The sequence below is a fragment of the Mustelus asterias genome, chromosome 16, assembly GCF_964213995.1.
Source record: "Mustelus asterias chromosome 16, sMusAst1.hap1.1, whole genome shotgun sequence".
NCBI lineage: Eukaryota > Metazoa > Chordata > Chondrichthyes > Carcharhiniformes > Triakidae > Mustelus > Mustelus asterias.
In genome coordinates this window covers 62412965-62422136 of record NC_135816.1, presented here as the reverse complement: position 1 = coordinate 62422136, position 9172 = coordinate 62412965, and positions in this window count along the sequence as shown.

The window sequence follows — 9172 nt, the reverse complement described above, 5'->3', positions numbered from 1 at the left end:
AACAGCACTTCACTGTTGCAACACATGGACCAATGGTAATTGCATCCTTTAAAGCCTAATACCTTAGATGCACGTTTGCCCAGGCCGTCAGGGCAACTGAGAAAGAAGGTGAACCAACTATTAAGGAATTCTGGAAGGCTTTCAACATTTACCATACAGTTAAGAACATTGGTGAGGCGTGGAATAAAGTCACACAATCAAATTTCCGTGGTGTTTGGAGAAAATTGAGTCCTGAGTTTGTTTATGACTTCCAAAGCTTTATGGACACTGTTGAAGAGGTGACAGAAATGTTGTTAAATGGGCGAAGAACTCAATTTAGACATTGTGGCAGAGGATGAGTTGCTGGCATAACATTCTGAAGAATTAACTAATGAGGCCTCATTGAACTGGAACTGCAACAAGTGGCAGAGGGAAAAGAAGATGCACCCACTGTTGAGGGGATAGTTCCTTGTAAAGACTTAACAGCACACATGTTGGCAGAGGAATTTCAATATTTGGATGCTGCCAAGTCCCTGTTTGAGGAACATGACCTCAGTGAAGATGTGGTTGGTTTATGATAGACCATTATTCAGAAACCCTGTTGTGTACATGACTGTGCATAACGCAATGCAACATTATGTTGGCTACTACAACAAAATAGTACACACCATTTTTCAATGGTGCACATAATCACGTAACACAATCTGAGTTATATCAAATCTAGATCCTCTTCCAAGACATGAACTTGTCCAGTGCAGTATTCAGTACCATCTGTAACTCTCAAGATTCTGAAGCAATCCATTTCTGCATGTTACAAAACCTCAACATTCAGGCTTGTGCTGATAAGTGGCAAATAACGTTCACACCACACTACCGATCGGCTTCCCCCACTCCCCCCACGTAGGCCCCACCACCTTCAGGCCCCGCTGCCTTCAGGCCATGCCCCCATGGGCCCCACCCCATAAGCCCCCTTCTCATAGGCCCTGTCCTGGTGGGCAGTGCCAAGGTGCCCAGTGCCAAGGTGCCTGGGGCAGTACCAGTGCACCCAGCTTGCATGGCCAGGGTACCAAGCTGACACCGCCGGGTTGGCACTGCCCAAAGGGCACTTCACCCTTGCCCCCAACCTCCCACAGGGGCCTCAATGGCCTCTGGTTCTACCGTCGAGGTATCACAACTGGTCCCCGTTTGTGGGGACCAGGTATTTTCCTCGCTGAAGAGAACCTCTCCCGGCGAAGCCACAAAGGAAGGTGAGCCCAGACGATTGCAAATGATGTCTTAAATATATTTAAATAATTTATTCAACCTCTTGTCATAAATGGGCGGAGGCTGAATGCACTGGATACCCGGTGCTGGTAGGATTGCGAGAGGTGGGAAATCAGGCACAATCCTGATGTCTTGGCTCTCACGCAATTTTACCAGCTCACCCCAGCCATCGATGGATGCGGCGAAGTGGTAAAATCGCCCCATCGTCTTTGGGCTTAAGGCTATGACATCATTGAGTTTACCTAATGTTACTTAAAATTTAATATTTATGCTTTTTGGGCATGAACAGTAGTTTCATCTTAAGCAAGGTGTTCGACTCATTAGTAATAGAAAAATGCTAAAAATATCACACTCTCATGGCATCCACACTTTAACTGATATATCATATCAACACTACTTCAGAAGTCCTTGATGAAGTACTTTGTTAATTCACAGTCTAACTGATAATGACAATTGAATAAGGAAATGTCATAATACTACAATGGTGAATCCACTGTGGTGATAAAAATGGACAAAAATATGGAGTAGAAATATGAGGAAATTCAGTGTTAAAGCTTCCATGCCATTTCTCAATTCTGGATTTAATATACTGATCCTGACTTACTGAAACATTATCAGTTAGCACCCACATGTGGACATAAAGTGTAAACACACTCGGCAATTCTGCAGAAATGCATTTATCAATTGATAGGTTCAACTGCTCTAAGCAGACACAAAAACAAGGAGCAGACGTAGACCATTCAGCCCCTTAAACCTGCTCTGTCATTTAATAAGATCATGGCTCACCAAACTTCAAATCTGCATCTCACCTCTCTCGATAATCTATCATCTCGTTGCTTATCCTTGGATAAATATAGTGGCTCGAATTCTCCAGTCTCGCACATCCCGCTACCGCTGACAGTGAGAATGGAAAATTTGGGGCTCAGCCAAATCTTTGTTCACAGCAGTGGGACCGGATAATCCTTGTCACAGAAAGGGTTGGAGAATTCCAGCTAGTCTAGTATTTTGCATGTGAATCACGCTAATATTAAGTACACTGTCACTATGATGTGATGAGCATAAGTGATATTAATCAGTTATTTCACCATATACTGATCTTTTTAAAAAGAAAAGAGACTGACTAAATAAAGATGGATGTCACAAGTCACCTGGCATCTTGTAATACAAAATGATCAGCTTATAGGAAATTCTACTGTGCATTGCAATTCTGGCATGCCACGATATTCTTCTCTGGAATTTCATGCCCTGAGGATGTAAAGAACCATTTCAAAGGGATTTACTGAAATATGCTGACCGTAGCATTTCTATAAGACTACCTCTCCTGTAAATACAGAATATCTGCTCGAACAATTATTATATGAAGATAGGTCTACCTATCTCATCAAGATGGATAAAGACTGATTCAGGGGGGTTAATGGCTGGAACATCATGGAATCTTCTCACCATCACCCAACCTGGGCCACCTCCCCCCCGCGATGAAACAAAAGAAACTGTCTGATCAGACAAAAAAACCCATCTGAGATCATTATGGGGAGAGAGAGGTGATGTGACTTAAGTATCCATTTTGAAAGCTCTTTACTACAAGCTGTGGAAGAAAGAAGCAGTAAGTAGTCTAGAAAAATTGCCAAGAAGCTGTAAGGAGCTCCTTTCTCTATTCTCCTGAGTTAAGACCCTATCTCTTACAGTTTAAAAATCAGAGGTATCAATTGCATCAAAAGGAACTTGGGTGCAAAACCCATCGACGTCTGGAAGAGATGTATTATGGATTAAAAATAAATTGTTTCCAGCAAATACACTTATAAGGGCTTCAAATCAACTCCTAGAATCTAAAGGATCATTGGGTGGAATTTTCCAGACCCACTGAAGTGAGTTTAATGGTGGGTGGGGAGGACAATGCAGCAGGAGCCAGAATGATGGTTTCCCACCAGCGTAAAATGATGGTGGGAATGTGTGATTCCACCCATTATGATGGGTCCAACAGAATTGTACACCCTGTCCAATCATCTACGTTGCTGGTGGGTTTTCATGCTAGTTCAGAACACATCTGAACCAACTTGGCATGCAAATACCTGCAAGAAAGTCGCAGAGATTGTAAGCGAAAATGGAGGCCACCAGTGACCGGACCCTGGGACACCACATGCAGCAGTGGGTGGGTGGAACATCAATCCCGTGGATCTTCTCAGCACAGCATTTTGCAGGAGAATAGTGATCTTGAAGCAGTATCTTCCAAGGTTTGGATCTTTAAGCAGCTGCTTCCTCCAGAAAGTGAATTTTCAAGCTGCTGGTGGACAGCTGCAAGTGGTAATGTTGGGCAGTGGTGGAGGTCTTGAGATGCTGAATGGGAGTTGGGTCACTGGGGTGGAAGGAGATTCAGGTCATCATTCAAATTCACCTTTGAAATGGAGCAGTCAAATGTACTTCCTTTCCTTAATGTACTAGTCAGGAAATCTGCCAGCGGGTTCTCCACCATGGTCTATCGCAAGCCTACTTTCACTGGTAAATATATGCGTTGAAATTCTATACGCATTATACAATTGGCATAATGATCAACCTCTTGAATAGGGCCTGAACCATTTGCTGACCATTCAAGCTTGATGCTGAAACAGTGTGCATCAAAGGTATCCTATGGGATAATGGCTACACTGGTCCAATCATTTTGCACTGTAAAATGTGCAAGCTAGCCAGTGAACTGGCCTCATGCCGCCACTTTCGGCTCTGAAAAGCACCTCAGAGTATCCCAAAGGGCAAGAAAGGTATCTCAAAAATTTGAACAACAGGTGAAGCTAGCTCATTCAGCTACTACTATGCAAAGCAACAAAAGTGACATTCACCGCTAAGAGGATGCTGCCAGCAAGCCAAAAAGACATTCAGCCTATCACACAAATGAGAATGTGGTATATGGATTTCAGTTCCAGTGTGATGTGAGGCATGTAGGTTATATGTTCCAAAAACTGGTGGATCATATCAAACATGTCCCTTTACAACGGGCAAGGTCCAGACAATACCCAACCAGTCAGTGCCTGCAAAACCAAAACACAGTGTCCAACATTAGATGTAATTCTCTATTGGCCAACATCTACAAAATAATCCTCAATAAACTAGGAATTACGCTAACAACCAATTTAAGATTGGCAGTTGGGCTCACAGTGTGGTGCATTTGCATGTACTGGAAGCTAGAGATTAATACACACGGTCCTGTTCTTAACAGACAGAAAGAGCATGTACACACATTGTGTCTGTGTCATGAATCTGGCTGATGTTATCTGCGAGGGTTTCCCAACCTTGAACACTTGTTCACAGTGGTGTATAATTTTGTTTACAGGAATGGTGTGAGGAGTCACATGCAAAACCCAGTGAGAAAGTAACCAACCCAGTCATTGTATAACACTTATTGAAGATTATTTATTACACATGTACATGAACAGGACTATAATGATCCAAGACAGTTACATATAGGGACTACTAAACAAACCCATACAGTTTATGTACAAATTACCCTTTTTGATCCAAAGTACATTTACGAGATCTGAACTCTTTTAGGACTTCTCCCTCCCCAAACAACATCCACTTCAATAGATTTGTAAGTAAAGGCCAGCTTATAGTTACTACACCACACACAATTGGCAAGTTATTCTGGGAAATGTGTCTTCTTGGTTCAGCTAAGACATGGTTTTAACTGCCTCCACAAAGCTTTCTGCACTCTTGCTTTTGGTCTGCTAGCTAGAACTGGCTTACAGGCTGCTAGATGGAAATTACCTTCCTGCTTCCACAAAAGGTTGGCAATTATATTATTTTTCCCTTTGATGGTTCTCTCTATGTATTTGCTGTCTGCCACCTCAGCTTCTATGGTCCTAAAAAATTACCATATGTATACCCCCCGCCCCCCCCCCCAATGATGGTTCAATCATCTAAGTTGTTTCCTATTAGCAGGATTCTTCTGGTCTATCTAAAAACTGCTAACCTTGTTAGTGAGAGACTCACATCCTGTGAAATGCCTTTTGAAATGCTGGTGGCTCCTAACCTGCTAGTTTTGTTATATTCCTGGTATTGCTTGTTACCCAGGCACATTCATGACAGCCTGTTTCAACTAAACAAAATAAGTGACAACCATTTTCTGGCTCATCCTTGAGGGCAATGCTTGACCAATCAGTGTCAAGCTGGCTGGTTTAAATTTCAAATAATAGCATGGCAGTTAACTGTCAATCACCATCACCAAGTGCATTATTCATGGCAACACTTCTATCAATCAATCAACTTGCCAACCAATTAGTACTCTCTTCTTACATAGTACAAATTGTTGTTCCTTTCATATTCTGTAGTCTTGCAATTGTCCTGATAAGTGCAAGATGAAAAGCTTTGCAAAAAATGTCTCTTTTTTTCAGCAATACTCAAGTTCTGTACCACCAAGCGACCATTGAGAAAATTGCTTCATCCCTCTAAATGCACAAAAACCCTGCTATGGTCAAACTTGGAATGTAGGAGAGAGGAGTCCTTTGTACCATAGAAACTTACAAAATAGGAGCAGACTGAGGCCGTTCAGCCCTTCGCAACTGCTCCACCATTCATTATGATCATGGTCGATCATCCAACTCAATAGTCTGATCGGCCTTTCCCCCATATCCTTTGGTCTTCTTCGCCTAAGTACTATATCTAACTGCTTCATGAAGACATTCAATGTTTTGGCCTCAACTACTTTCTGTGGTAGTGAATTCCATAGGCTGACCACTCTCTGGGTGAAGGAATTTCTCCTCTTCTCAGTCTTAAATGCTCTACCCTGTATCCTCAGACTGTGACCTCTAATCTGGAAAGCCCCACCATCAGGAACATTGTCCTTGCATCTACCCTGTCTAGTCCTGTTAGAATTTTACAGGTTCCTATGAGATCCCTTCTCATTCTTCTGAACTCCAGCAAATACAATCCTAACCGACTCAATCTCTCCTCATACGTCAGTCCGCCATCCCAGGAATCAGTCTAGTAAACCTTCTCTGCACTCCCTCAGGGCAAGAACATCCTTCCTCAGATAAGGCGACCAAAATTGCACTCAATATTCCAGGTGTGGCCTCACCAAGACCCTGTATAACTGCATGAACACAGTAAGAAGTCTCACAACACCAGGTTAAAGTCCAACAGGTTTATTTAGTGGCAAAAGCCCCTAGCTTTCGGAGCGCTGCTCCTTCGTCAGGTAAGTGGGAATTCTGTTCACAAACAGGGCATATAAACAAAGGCTTTCAACAAAGTTACACATGAAAGATTAGCATGTAAAATTAAAGCACATGAGATTGGGGGTAGTGTTTTGAGATGGACAAAAAAAACTGGTCGGCAGACAGGAAACAAAGAGTAGGAATAAACAAGTCTTTTTCCAGATGGCAGGCAGTGAAATTGATAGCCAAGTTCCGCACACATGAGGACGGCCTCAACCGGTATCTTGGGTTCATGTCACACTATCTGTAACCCCCACGATTTGCCTGGGCTTGCAAAATCTCACTAGCTGTCCTGTCTGGAGACAATACACATCTCTTTAATCTGTGCTTAACGCTCTCTCCACTCACATTGTCTGTACCTTTAAGACTTGATTACCTGTAAAGACTCGCATTCCAACCATTATTTTGTAAATTGAGTTTGTGTCTTTATATGCCCTGTTTGTGAACAGAATTCCCACTTATCTGACGAAGGAGCAGCGCTCCGAAAGCTAGTGGCTTTTGCTACCAGCCTCTAAATGACCAACTTGGGACTTGTTATGTTGTGGGGAATTTCATTAGCCCTGGATCTGGTATCTATTCCCATAACTTGTTGCACAATTGGCATTTAGTTTATTTATTTATTTTTGCTACCAAATAAACCTGTTGGACTTTAACCTGGTGTTGTGAGACTTCTTACTGTGTTTACCCCAGTCCAACGCCGGCATCTCCACATCATAATTGCATGAAGACATCCCTGCTTCTATACTTGACTCCTCTCACTATGAAGGCTAACATACTTTTTTACTGCATGTTTACCTTCAGTGAATGATGTACGTGGACACCAAGGTCTTGTTGCACATTCCCCTCTCCAAATTTATGGCCATTCAGATAGTAATCTGCCTTCCTGTTTTTGCTACCAAAGTGGATAACCTCACATTTATCTAAATTATGCTGCATCTGTTAATCATTTGCCAACTCACACAACTTATCCAAATCACACTGAAGGATCTCTGCATCCATCTCACAACTCACCCTCCCACCTAGCTTTGTGTCATCTGAAAATTTTGAGATAATACATTTAGTTCCCTCATCTAAATAGCTGGGGTCCCAGCTCTGATCCCTGTGCCACCTACCCTACTAGTCACTGCCTGCCATTTGGAAAAAGACTTGTTTATTCCTACTCTTTGTTTCCTGTCTGCCAACCAGTTTTTTGTCCATCTCAAAACACTACCCCCAATCTCATGTGCTTTAATTTTACATGCTAATCTTTTATGTGCAACTTTGTTGAAAGCCTTCTGAAAGTTGAAATAAACCATATCCACAGCTCCCCCTCATCAACTCTACTTACATCCACAAAGAATTCCAATAGATTTGTCAAGCATGATTGCCTTTCATAAATCCATGCTGACTCTGTCCAATCCTGCCAGTTTTCCAAGTGTTGTGCTATAAAATCTTTGATAATGGATTCTAGTATTTTTCCCACTACCAAAATCAGGCTTATTGGCCAATAATTCCCTGATTTCTCTCTACCTCCTTTTTTTAATAGTGGGGTTACATTAGCTACCCTCCAATCTGTAGGAACTGTTCCAGAGCGTATAGAATCATGGAAGATGACAACCAATATATCCACTATTTCTTGGGCTACTTCCTTAAGTACTCTTGGATGTAAACCCTGGGGATTTATCGGACTTCACTCCCATCAGTTTTCCCAACACCATTTCTCTCTACTAATGCTGATCTCCTTCAGTTCCTCCATCTCACTAAACCCTGTGTTCCAAAACAATTCTGGTATGATATTTGTGTCCTCCTTTGTGAAGATGGAATTCAGTTGGTCAGCCATTTCTTTGTTCCCCATTATAAATTCCCCTGTTTCTGATTGTAACGGATCTACATTTGTCTTCACCAATCTTTTTCTCCTCACATATCTATAGAAACTTTTGCAATCAGTTTTTATGTTCCCCATAAGCATACTCTCATATTCTATTTTACCCTTCTTAATCAGTTCCTTGATACTCCTATGTTGAATTCTAAACTGGTCCCAGTCCTCAGGCCTGTTGTTTTTCTTGGTCAATTTGTATTCCTCCCCCTTGGATCTAATACTATCTCTAATTTCCCTTGTAAGCCATGGTTTGGCCACCTTGCCAGTTTCCAGACAGGAATAAAGAATTGTTGCAGTTCACCTATATGCTCCTTGAATGTTTGCTATTGCCTAATTCACCATCGTCTCCTTAAGTAATGTTTCCTAATCTATCATTGCCAACTCGTACCTCAGATCATCATGGTTTCTTTTATTAAGATTCACGGCCCTAGACTCAGAGTCAACTACATAACTCTCCATCTTGATGAAAAATTCTATCCTGCTATGGTCACTCATCCTCAAGGGGTATCATATTTGTTGTAAGGGGTACATTTAAAATTCAGCTCTGTTTTGTAAAGGTGATGGTTGTCTAGGAAAACCTTTAAATTAGTAGATGGGAGAACATTTTTGACGTGGACTGTTTGTTTAATCAGAGCTCATGCATTTTTGTTTATTTAAGTTCTCCTGGGGTTTCAGAATAGAGTTTTGATTAAGTTGATTGACAGGGACAGACATGTGTTTAAAGAGTGGAGCTAAGCTTGAAGGAAAGAAAGAGTTTCAGTTTCATTTTAAAATATGAGCAGTTGCTGTCTGTGCTGCCAGAAGAAAGTGGTGTCTCTCTCTCTAAAGGCTTTCTGAAAGCATCAAAGCCTGTTAACCTAAGTCAAAGCAA